The 13,375-nt window shown below is 34.6% G+C and overlaps 2 non-coding genes across 2 annotated transcripts; both read left to right on the forward strand.

Moving 5' to 3' along the window:
- The first annotated feature begins 1,812 nt into the window (after window positions 1–1,812).
- On the forward strand, window positions 1,813–1,884 carry TRNAQ-CUG (transfer RNA glutamine (anticodon CUG)). Its single transcript has one exon. It is a non-coding gene; the product is annotated as a tRNA-Gln (tRNA).
- A 2,001-nt stretch (window positions 1,885–3,885) lies between these two features.
- On the forward strand, window positions 3,886–3,958 carry TRNAK-CUU (transfer RNA lysine (anticodon CUU)). The gene has a single exon. It is a non-coding gene; the product is annotated as a tRNA-Lys (tRNA).
- The last annotated feature ends 9,417 nt before the right edge of the window (window positions 3,959–13,375 follow it).

Here is a 13,375-nt window from a genome sequence, read left to right on the forward strand (position 1 = left end):
CCTTAAGGAATTATGCACTACAAAGTGCAAGTTGAGGAATAATGAGAAGATCAGCGTGGGGGAAAATGTGTCAGCATTAATTCAGCAAAAATTACCCCCTAAATGTAAGGATCCAAGTTCGTTTTCTATTCCCTACAAAATAGGTGATTCTAGATTTGAAGGTGCAATGGCATATTTAGGAGCATCTATTAATTTCATGTCAAATTCAGTTTTTCAAACTTTAAATTTGGGTCCTTTGAAAGAAACCAGTGTCATTATTCAGTTTGTTGATGATTCTAATGCTTAGCCATTGGGAGTAGTTGAGGATGTGTTGGTGCAGGTTGGAGAATTAATTTTTCCTACAGATTTTTACATTCTATTTATGGAGGATAGTGCTCTCACATCAAAGTCAGCTTTGATTTTGTTTGGAAGACCTTTCCTAAAAACTGCCAAAACAAAAATTGATATATAGATGAGGGTACCTTAACTATGGAGTTTGATGGAGAGACTGTCAAATTTAATATCTTTGATGCCATGATGTATCCTCTTGAGAATCATTCTGTCTTTTCTATTGATGTTGTTGATACATTTGTGCAGGATGTTTTTGAGTTAAGCATGGAGGATGAGTTAAAAAGAAAATTACAATGGCATGAATTAGAGGAAATTCAACTTGAGGCTTATAAGAATTCTATGATCTATAAAGAAAAGACCTAGGCATTCCATGACAAACTAAGGAAGTAGTTTGTGATTGGGCAAAAGGTTTTATTGTATAATTTCATATTGAAGCTAATTCCTGGTAAGTTGCGTTCTCGTTGGATTGGACCCTTTGTTGTTACTAATGTGTTTCCTTATGGTGCAGTTGAAATTCAAAGTTTATGAACTAACAAAGTGTTCAAGGTAAATGGTCATTATGCGCAAACCAAATAATTTGAAAATGAATCTGATTCTGATTCCGCAATAAACCATACATAAATGAAAATATATCATTCCGTTTTCTATTTTCTTCTATTCCGATTTCAATTCTGATTTTGATTTTGATGCGCGAACCAAACGGACCCTTAACGTAATGTCTCTTGCAATTAAAAAATAATAATAAGAATTCTACTTATATTAAGTATAATTTAATTTTTTTAAAAAATATATAATTGGTAGTAATAAATCAATCTGCTATTGATTTTACTTATTTATTTATTGCGATAATAATTTGATATTTTTATTTTTCACACCAAAAAATTTGCTAGTTTATTATTGTGTATAGTGCTAATTTGTCAACTTATTATAGGTCCGTTGTGTGTTTTCCTTTTGTTTTCATTGGTACATAGGTGGAAGTGAACTACAATCATGATTGAATTTTTTAGCAATCTAATTATGCTGAATTAAATGAAGAATTATATAAATCTTATAATTTCTAAATTAGAAAAAAAAAAAAAAGAGATTTACGATCTCATACCAATTATTAATTTATCAAATTAATGAAAAATCTAAATAAAAAGAAATAAAATTTCATTTATTTCAAATGCATATTCTAAATAGATGTTATATATATATATATATATATATATATATATATATATATATATATATATATATATATATATAAAATTTCACTTCCATTAGAAAGAGAATGAATAATTTTATTTTAAGGATTTTTACTTGAAAAAAATAAATAAATCCTAAACAAATAAATTTGGTAAAATATTCCAATCACTTTTGTACAAGATAACCACACTGTTAAAAATTAAACGAACCGTTGGAAGTTAAACGCATCAATATACAAATTACCACACACTGTCTTTATTATTTATATAAAGTTGACCAAATAATTTTCAACAAGGTTCCATGGTCTAGCGGTTAGGACATTGGACTCTGAATCCAGTAACCCGAGTTCAAATCTCGGTGGAACCTTTTTCATTTTAGAATTTTTATGCTTTCTTTTAATAATATGAATTTTAACCAAATATATAGCTGTGGAAAATTTTCGAAAATATATAACCACGTGGAAAATTCAAGAAAAAAAACTTGAATACTAAAATAATTATATTTTTCAACTCAGATTTTTATTTTTTTATCAAATGAAATTTGATATAATGTCCTCATTTTGTTTCCTCTCTGCGTTATATGGCCAATCTTCCTTAATCTATAGCTCGTCTTTATGTTTAGCTAACTTGTCTCTCCTGGAGTTTTGTTGAAAAGAAGTGTAAATTTATTTATTTTGAATGTAATAAATTGATACATAGAATTGTTCGAAGAAATACTTAATTTTAATATATAATAATTAATTTACAAAAAAATAAATGGAGAAAGATAATTTATATAATTGATACTAAATTTTTGGGATACAGATTTAATTAAATTGAGCTGAGTATATAATAATTAGCTTTATATATATATATATATATATATATATAAAGCAAAATAAAAAAAAAAATCAACAAAGATTCTCTAATAAGAACGAGGTTCATCAATAATAGTTCCAATTTTAATGATGTATTTTTCCTATTTATGGGTCTCACCAAGGCTGAAAGAAATCCATTAATGGCGGCCCAAACTAAAAGAATCAAATCTTTTTATTTTATGTGAAATTTATCCATAATTTTTAATCTTAACAATTTTATTTAACTTACAAAAAAATGTTCTAATTATATTTAATTTTTATAACTTTCATTTTTATTTTTCAGTTTACGACCTTGCATGACTTCAACCTTATTATTGTCATTAATATTTTCAAATGTACACTTTAATACCTATAATTACTGAAGAACAATGATTTTTTTGGCTAAAGATATAAATTTATTGAAGAATGAAATGAGTATAAACTCCATGATCTATACAAGAGATAGATCTCGTTCATAATTTACATAACTCAAACCTAAAGAGGAGACCCAGAGCCCACTATAGAAAATGAACTTTAAAGCCATGCACCGGAAGGTGGAAGTCTCTACGCAATTGTGCATACCTTAAACACCGTCGATTAAACCTAGCTCTATGGGTTAACAACAACCATTAGGATAGTTAGTACAAGGGAGACATCAACCACCCGTAACCATAAGTGTATTTCAACTCAGGAGGGAGCCGCCCACAACAAGTTATCATCTTGATGGTCGAAAAATGGGATCTAATTTTGGTGACTCTGGAGGAGAAGTATAGTAGAGTTTTAGTGTTTCAATCTCTTTAGTCGTAGGGGGCTGACAACAACCATTTAATGCTGACACCAAGATCTTCGAGCTACCATCATTCAAATCTTACTTATCAATTTCATATTACACAAACACATAAAATAAACTCAATACATATCATAAACACAACATCTCACATTGTTGGTTATAAGAACATGTGAAATTTAAGTCCAAAATGAGGTATTTGCACCTTAACCTATAGGTAAAGAGAGCGAAACTCACTCTTTAAGTTAAGAAAATGGTGAAGGAAATCTACGGGAGACATAACTTAGGTGGACTCAAAGAAAATAAATCGAATGAAAAATAAGAAAAAACTTTTCTATTTAAAAAAATAAAAAAGAGATAAGATCGGTTAAATAGTAATAAAATTTAATAGTAATTAAAGGAGCAAGTGAATAAAATCACCTGATCTAATCAATATAGTTAAAATTTTGAATGGATTAAAGATGCCAAAACGGAGCTAAAAATATATTAAAAGTGATATGGTTGAAATTTAATTAAATTAGTTTTAATTACTGAAGGTTTAAGGTTTCTAATGTCCATTGTCTAATTATATCCTTAAACAATGGGAAATCAAAGCAAAATAATAACTACAGAACATAAAATATTCTCTTTCTCGTATTTAAAATATTTTTTTCTTCTAAATTGTAAAAACCTGCCGAAAGTGAGCTACAAAAGACATAGCAACTTTTTTACGCTAAATATAAAATAAATATTAAATTTAATGAATGCCCGTCTAGCTCAGTCGGTAGAGCGCAAGGCTCTTAACCTTGTGGTCGTGGGTTCGAGCCCCACGGTGGGCGATTTTGCATTTTCTTCACTTTTGTAACACCACTGAGATTGAGTTTATACTGTGTAACATATTACGATGGCACTATCACAACGACAATACATATCTAAATAATCATACCAAGCACACTTTTCAAATTTAAATAAATCAATAAGATTGAGAATCAAAAAGGGAAAAGTATTGTTTAATTTTTTTATTTTAATAAAATTAATTATTTAGTATTTATATTTAAAAATTATAATATTTAATTTTTATATTTTATTTTCTTTGAATTATTTATTTTTTTATTAATTTTTTATTAATTAATATTAGTTAAATTATTATTTAATTATTTTATTTTAATAAAACTAATTATTTAATCATTATATTTTATAAAATATTATTATTTAGTTCATTTATATTATTAAAATTAATTAGATAATCCTTATATTTTAAAAAATATATATATTCTTATATAAAAAATAAAAATTATATTGTATGGATAATAAATATGAATTTATATATATTTTTAAATATTTTAAGTATAATTTCATTCAATTCCTTAAATATTATTTTTATATTTTCTCTATTAAGAATAAGTATTATTTTTTAATTAATAAAACACAAAAATAATGTCCAGAAAATTAAATAAAAATATTTGAACAACTTAAAAAAATACAAATTCAAAGAAAATTTATATTTTTCATATAAGAATATATTTTTTAAATAGAGAGGCTAACTAATTAGTTTCACTATAATAAATAGATCAAATAATAGTTTAATTAGACTAAAATTAGTTTACTAATGAAAAATTAATAGATTGACTGAATAGTTTAACAGATAAAAAATAGAGTAACTAAATAATATATTTTTTAAAATAAAGATATTAAATAATTAATTTTATTAAAATATAGAGATTAAATAATAATTTTTTTATTAAAAAAAAATTAGAAAAGAAATAATAATACAAGAGAAATGAATTAACATCTTGTTTGTTTAATTTACGGGATACACAATGTTTTCCATGAGAAACATTTTAATAATTTTTTAAAAAAAATTTCCATGAGAAACATTTTAATAATTTTTTTAAAAAAATAAACTTATTAAAATAATTGTCAAAACCTTTATATGGAGTTTGGGTATGCGTTACTAGCTAAGTGCCATGCTTTTCCGCGTGGTTATTGTTAAATTTTTTTATTTAATAAATAATATTTTTAATAATTTTATTTTATTATTTAAAATTTTAAATATCAATTAAAGAAAATTTATATAGTATTCATTTTTCAAAATTCTATATTTAATAATAATAAGTAAATAAAATCTTATAATTTATATAAATTCAAATTTTCATTTACTATAATTTTTTTGTATTAATACTCTAGATACAGTTATAATAAATTAAGAACAAGTATGTCATTGAAGTAGATTAATGAGTATTTAAAAGAAAAAAGTAATTATAAAAATAATAAAAAAAATCATTAATATAATAACATAAAAAAAGATAGATTTAATTGGCATTAATTAGTAAGCCTTTAATTAGTGAAAAGAAAGAGCCTTTCTTTTATAGAGTGAAAAGAAAGAGCCATGACTTAATTTTTCAAGAATTCCACCTCCTTCATTTAAGCAAAATTGATTTTGTCACGACCCAATCTATTGGCTAGACCGGCATTAGGACCTAGGCCAGTCTAAAACCTCCGAGACCCGTAGTAAGCCTAACTATTCATTAACCTAATCTTAAGGCCCATTTTAAGCACAATTTCAAGAATTTAACCGGACAAAGTTCGGCCATAATATAGACCATATAACGGAGAGTTTTTTACTCGCCCGACCTGTAAACACAATATATAGGGAAGTTCAGCTCACCCTCCACATACTTATAATATCATAAAATCCAATAGGAGCTCAGCTCCCTCATCCAATCCAGTCATGCATGCATTTAATGTTCTTATAAATTCAATATAATATTATATTACAGTCCCAAACTGATTAAAATACTCCTAACACATGCGAAGTCTAAAATTGGGCTAAATTGTACAAACTACGTTAGATGTTACTTATTGACCTGCGAAGAAGAGAAGCAGGTTAGTCACAACAAGTAATCCTCCTGTAGTCAGGAAAAATAAGATGAACAGGAGTAAGCTTTCGACTCAGAGAGTAAAATACCAATCTTAACTATAAATTCTATAGCTATCTAGAGCTAATGTATCCTAAGAAGTGGAATGTAACACATTGAAATTTTCATACACATCACATCATAATAGTAAAAAGGCAATTTGGAGCACTCACACACCCAATAATTTTCAAACAATATATATATGGGAGCTGATCTCCTACACAACTCTCTTAATCCAATCTCTGTCAGCGAGTGTCTCTCAAGCCAGATTTTCACTTGATAAACCAAATGCGGGGGCCAGCGAGATTATCTCGAGCCATGTCTACCCCGACTTATCCATAAAGGACCGAATCCCAGTGAGTGTCTCTCAAGCCGCGTCTACCCGTCCTATCCATATCCAATACCACACCACAAGCACACTACTCCAAATTACCACAAATAATATCCATGTCATTTCATCAATTAAGAATGTAATATAAAATGTGCCTAGTGTTTAACTACATAGATACATATTTATAAGTGATGCATGGGTATGCCTAACATATAATAATATTGAAATTATAATTAAAATTAATATTTTACTCACACACTTGAACCAAGGTCACTGCGGCGGCTGATCGAAGGAGGAAGGCTGTCCAAACTCATCTGACAATTTCATTGCAATTTTTTAATAAATTTGACTCAATACAAGTTTAGAAAAGACCAAAGATACCCTAAGTCGCTCTGAAAATTCGGCAGAGTCTCTCCTATACCTAGGATCTACCTAACCTGCAAAAGGGCTCAAAATGCACTTCTATATTCACAAGTCACACATCCACAACTCAATCACATCACATGGCCCCTCCTGGGCCCATCCAAACAGTCAACAACCACAATTTAAAAAATTATAATTTAGTCCCTATAATTTGTAACACCCTAGGCAAATCCCACATCGACAAAACAAGGGAGAGATACTGGATTTATAAGTTAGCGATTCGTAACCCCTAGTGACGCGTTTTAAAACCGTGAGGGCTTTGGCCCAGAGCGGACAATATCACTAGTGGGCCGGGCCGTTACATTTGTGGTATCAGAGCCGCTCCGCGTGCAACCTTGAACGATGGTGGGGCAAACCTCAGCGAGGACGCTGAGTCCCATAAGGGGGGTGGATTGTAACACCCTAGGCAAATCCCACATCGATAAAACACGGGAGAGATGCTGGGTTTATAAGTTAGCGATTCGTAACCCCTAGTGATGTGTTTTAAAACCGTGAGGGCTTAGGCCCAGAGCAGACAATATCACTAGTGGGCCGGGCCGTTACATAATTACCCATTTTGCAAAACTACCCAAATGAGTTCTAAAAATTCTAAAACTTTGCCCCGCGGTCCTTAGCAATATTATTAAGTTAATGCAAAAGGAATTATATTTTTCTAACCTATCACGAATATTTTATAGATTTTTAATCAAAATCAGACACTAGATAATTAAGAAAAAGCAGGGTTCAGGTTTACCTATGCTAATTTTGACCTTGGGGACACGTACGGAATGTTTGAAAATGGTGGGGTAGCCTATAATTTCGACCTAATTCTGAAACTTTTTCGGTAGTCTGTATGCCCGGTCCGAAATTGCAAACCCGAACAACTATTGAATTTTCCCTAATTGAAGGTACCTACGCGAAGCCCACAATACGGGGGTTAATATATAATTTTTACGGAATTTTCTAAACTCATTTAATCATCAGAAAAATACTACGAAGTTTCACGGGACCCACCGAAAAACAGTGTCAGAAAAATTCGAAATGGCTATTGCCGCGAAGCTCTCGTCGAGTGGAGTACTCCGGTACTCTCAGATTTTTGGTAGGGTTTACGATTTTCGAAAAATCTAGTCCAAAAGTCAAAATGAGCTAAAACTTCTCGAGCAAAAATTGGATAAATTGCTCGATGGATTTTTGTATTCTTGGTGTCTATGGAAAGCTCTCGAGGTGTAGATGTATTTTGAGACAAGACCCAGTCCGATTGGTGGCTAGATTGGCCGAAATTGACCCAGGAAGACAAAGAGTCACGCGCGAGTGGGGAAGGAGTTTGAGGTGATTTTTCGGCGGCTGGGGAAGGGCGGGGGAGTTCGCCGGCACTGCGGTGAGGGGAGGAGAGGCGATGGCCGACATGGAGGGAGAGGGAAGAGAGAGAAACGAGAGGAAGAAATTGGCGTCGGGAGGAGGAAGGGAGAGGGAAAAAGGAAGAAGAAAGGACCAGTTCGATTCAGGATACCTGAAATTGAATTTTTACTCTGTCTTGGGACAAAAACGAGGCCCAAAAATTTTAAAAAAATTTTAAAAAACTCATAAAAATTTGTAGGGTCTAAATATATTTTTAGTTTTGCCACGTGATCTTTAAATAAAATTTTTAAAAATTATCAAAGTTTTATATTTTTGAAAAATCGAACCTGATCTCAAAAATTCGAAAAATTTCAAATAATTTCTCAAATTTTAAATAAAATAAAATATTAATAGCTACTCATAAAATAATTAATTTAAAAATTAAGAGTGTTACATTCTTTCCTCCTTATAAAAAATTCATCCTCAAATTTACGCAAGGCAGAATAAAAGAACAGAATTACACATTAAACAAATAAGGGTACTTGCTATATATGTCCCCCTCTGACTCCTAGGTGCATTCTTCTACTGATTGGCTCCTCCGCAACACCTAAACCATAAGGATCTATTTCGACCTTAGTTGCCTCACTTGGTAGTCCGCTATAGCTACTGGCTGCTCCTCAAACGTTAAGTCTTCTTTTAGCTCTACTGTATCCGGTTGTAGCACATGAGAGGGATCTGGTATGTATTTCTTGAGCATGGAGATATGACATACAGGATGAACATGAAAAAAGCTGGTTGGTAACTCCAATCGATAGGCAACTGCTTCAACTCTATCAGTAACCTCATAAGGTCCAATATACCGAGGTGCTAACTTACCCTTTTTTCCAAATCTCATGACTCCCTTCATTGGAAAAACCTTCAAGAATACGTAATCATCTACTGCAAACTTTACATCCCTCCGTCTGGGATCTGCATAACTCTTCTGCCTGCTGAAAGCCGTTTTCAATCGTTCCCTGATTAAAGAAACCATCCCTGAAGTGTACTGCACTAGGTCTACATCATACACCTTTGCTTCTCCCATTTCCATCCAAGACAGAGGAGACCTACACTTTCTGCCATATAGCGCCTCATAGGGTGCCATTCCGATACTGGAATGATTACTGTTGTTGTAGGCAAACTCCACCAAGGGTAGCTGATCATTCTATTGACCTCCAAAATCCAGAACACACATGTAAAACATGTCTTCCAGTGTCTGAATTGTCCTTTCAGACTACCCGTCTGTCTGAGGGTGGAAGGCAGTACTGAAGTTTAACTACGTGTCAAGTGCCTCTTGCAGCTTTCTCCAAAACCTAAAAGTGAACTGGGGCCCTCTGTCAGATATTATGGACGCAGGAACTCTATGCAATCTCACTATTTCTCGAATATAGAGCCTGGTGTCTTGTGTAACAGAATAGGTGGTTCTCATAGGCAAGAAATGGGCTGATTTAATTAGATGATCTACAATTACCCATATTGAATCATATTCCTCCGTGGTACGAGGCAACCTAGTTATAAAATCCATAGTGATCATTTCCCACTTCCATTATGGGATAGAGAGCTCTTGCAGCTTCCCTGATGGCCTCTGGTGTTCAAACTTCATATTCTGACAAGTCAAGCATTTGGACACAAAGTCTGCTATGTCTCTCTTCATGCCATTCCACAAGTAGCTATCTTTCACATCATGGTACATCTTGGTGGAACCTGAGTGGACATTATACAATGTATAGTGTGCCTCTTGCATGATTTCATTCTTGAGATTGTTCACGTCGGGCACACATATCCTGAAACCTTACAAAAGAGCGCCATTATTGGCAAATCCAAAGTTACCACCTTTACCCTGCTGTACTCTTTCTACAATCTTCATCAATTGCGGGTCCCTGTGTTGGGAAACTCTGATTCTGTCTCATAGGTCTGATCTTACTAAAAAATGGGCCAATAATACTCCCTCATCTGAAATATCTAAGATCAGACCTTGATCCATCAACTCATGTACTTCCTGAATCAACGGTCTCTTCTCTGCTAATATGTGCACTAAGCTGCCAGAAGATTTTCTGCTCATAGCATCTGCTACTACATTGGCCTTCCCAGGATGACACTGGATGGTACAATCATTGTCCTTCAGAAGCTCCATCCATCTCCTCTGCCTCGAGTTTAAACCCTCTGTTGGAAGATGTACTTCAAACTCTTGTGATCGGTGTATATCTCGCACACTTCACCATACAGGTAGTGTCTCCAGATCTTTAGTGCAAAGACTATAGCTGCCATTTTTAAATCATGTGTAGGGTAGTTCTGCTCATGCTTCTTTAGTTGCCTTGAAGTATAAGCCATTACTTTTCCATTTGCATCAAAACATGCCCTAAACCAACTATGGAGGCATCACAGTACACGATATATCCTTCACTACTTATCGGTAATGTCAATACAGGGGCTGTAGTTAGACATTCCTTAAGCTTTTGGAAGCTCTCCTCACAATCATCTGTCCAAATGAATGTAACATTTTTCCGAGTTAACTTAGTTAGGGGAGCTGCTATCCTGGAAAAATTCTGTACAAAAAACCTATAGTAGCCAGCTAGGCCCAGAAAACTTCACACCTCAGTGACTGTTGTAGGCCTAAGTTAATCAGTTACCACATTAATTTTCTTGGGATCCACTTGAGTGCCTTCAACAGAAATCACATGTCCCAAGAATGAGACGCTTTCTAGCCAAAATTCATATTTTGAAAATTTGGCATATAGCTGGTGCTCCCTCAAAGTCTGCAACACCATCCTCAAATGTCACACATGTTCTTTCTCTGTCCGAGAGTATATCAAAATGTCATATATGAATACGATGACAAAACGGTCTAAGAACGGCCTGAACACCCTGTTCATCAAGTCCATAAAGGCCGCTGGTGCATTAGTGAGTCTAAAAGACATCACCAAGAACTTATAATGACCATGTCTTGTCCTGAATGCTGTCTTGGGCACATCCTCATTCCTGATTCTCAACTGATGGTAGCCTGATCGTAGGTCTATTTTGGAAAAGAATCTAGCCCCTTGGAGCTGATCAAATAGATCATCGATCCGAGGAAGTGGGTACTTGTTCTTCACAGTCACCTTGTTCAGCTGTCTATAATTAATACACAACCTTAAGGACCCATCTTTCTTCCTCACAAATAGAATAGGAGCACCCCAGGGTGAAGTGCTTCGACGTATGAAACCCTTATCCAAAAGCTCCTGTAGTTACTCCTTTAGCTCTTTCAATTCTGTTGATGCCATCCTATAAGGCGGCATTGATATAGGGTTTGCACCCGGCACAACGTCAATGCAGAACTCTATTTCCCTTCCTGGTGGTAACCCTGGAAGCTCCTCAGGGAAGACATCCATAAATTCTCTGACAACAGGAACATTATCAATGTTAACACCTTCTACAGATGTATCTCTCACCAATGCCAAATACCCATGACACCCATGCCTCAATACTTTTCTAGCACTAATTACTAACACCAAGTTATATGGAGCCACGCTCCTATTACCATCAAAGCTAAACTCTTCCACACCAGGTATATGAAAGTACACCATTTTGTTCTTGCAGTCTAAAGTGGCATAATGAGTTGCCAGCCAATCTATTCTCAAAATTACATCGAAATCCATTACTGGTAGAGGAACTCAGTCTGCTAGGAGGATCCTTCCATCCACTACCACTGGGCTACCCGAAAAAATCATATCCACATCTATGTTATTACTAAGAGGGGTAGCTACAGATAAGGGGCATTCTAAAGTTGTAGGGTTTCCACCCAATCTCATGGCAAAAATAGGGGAGACAAATGAGTGCGTAGCACTCGGATTTATCAAAACACGAGCCTCATAGGAACATAGTAGAAGAATACCTGCCTCAACTGCATTGGAAGCCTGAGCATCCTGGTGGGTCAAGGTGAAAACCTGAGCATGACCCCTACCCTGTATTGCAGAACCCTGAAGTTGACTTCTACCTCCTGACCTGGCTCTAAATCCACATCCTTCTAGTCCTTAGCCCTGTTGTCCATTGAACTGACTGCCTGCCATGCTAGAAGCACCAGGATACAATTGACGAGGAACATTTACAACAGAACCCTATGACCCCATATGTGGCTCGCTGAACACGAGACATTCTCTAGCAAAGTGACCCTACTGGCCACACCAGAAACATACTCCTAAACCCATCATATAAGGTCCTTAATGTTCTCTTCCACACTGCGTGCAAGGTGCCAAGAAGGATCATGAACCAGACCCAGAACTGCTATAACTCGAACTATGATCACTGCTGGATCCATACCATGATCTAAATCCTCGAGATCTATGTTTAGAACCACCCTTCTTGTTGTTTCTAATTCTTCTTCTGTAATGACTTTGGCCTCCACTATCTGTGGTACCCATGTAGGGAACACCTGAAGAACCCTCTGCTCTATTCCTCTTTGCCCTTCCACTATCATCTCCTGTATAGCTAATTTCAATCTGTTGGGCTCGATCAACTGCCACATCGAAAAACTAATCAGACATCATGGCCAGGTTTGCATACCTCTTGTTCAGCCCTTTTAGGAATATCTTTACCTTTATATTTTCTGTAGCCACTGCTGTGGGGGTATATCTACTCAGTTCTAAAAATTCTGTAGCATATTCATCTACGGATCTGCCATTTTACCTTAAGGCCTCAAAGGCCACTGCTTTTGGTATCTGAAGCTTTTTGGCACAAACCTGTTGACGAACAGTTCCACAAACTGGGTTCAAGATAATCCCTCAATACGAGGAAGTACGTAGTCTGTCATCCACTGCCTTGGCACTGGCCCTAATACATGCTGCACACACTTTACCAATCTCCAATCAGTTAACTGTAGTTCCATCCCTGCCTGTTTGCAGGAGTTCAAAAACTGGTAAGCATCATCAGTCACATCATAAATACTAGGCACCAACTTTTTAAAATTAATTATCTATTCATAAGGTTCCCCTCTTGGTATGGTGGGTTGCTGCTATTGTGGAGGGTGGACCATATACTGTGCCATCATATCGATGGTTCTCTGTAATACGGCTAAAGTAGTTGCCATTGGGTCCATAGGACCCTGGGCCACAAAAGATTATTCCTGTACTGGTGGCGACTACTTTTCTACTTAAACAGCTTTAAGTCTCCTGCCCTGCCTCCTCGGGGCAGGCGCCTCATCCTATGCCGACACCTTGTCTGGCACATCCCGTTCTGGTGCAGTGGTAGCTCTTCTA

The sequence above is a fragment of the Hevea brasiliensis genome, chromosome 16 (assembly GCF_030052815.1).
Source record: "Hevea brasiliensis isolate MT/VB/25A 57/8 chromosome 16, ASM3005281v1, whole genome shotgun sequence".
In the NCBI taxonomy this organism is placed as follows: Eukaryota; Viridiplantae; Streptophyta; class Magnoliopsida; order Malpighiales; family Euphorbiaceae; genus Hevea; species Hevea brasiliensis.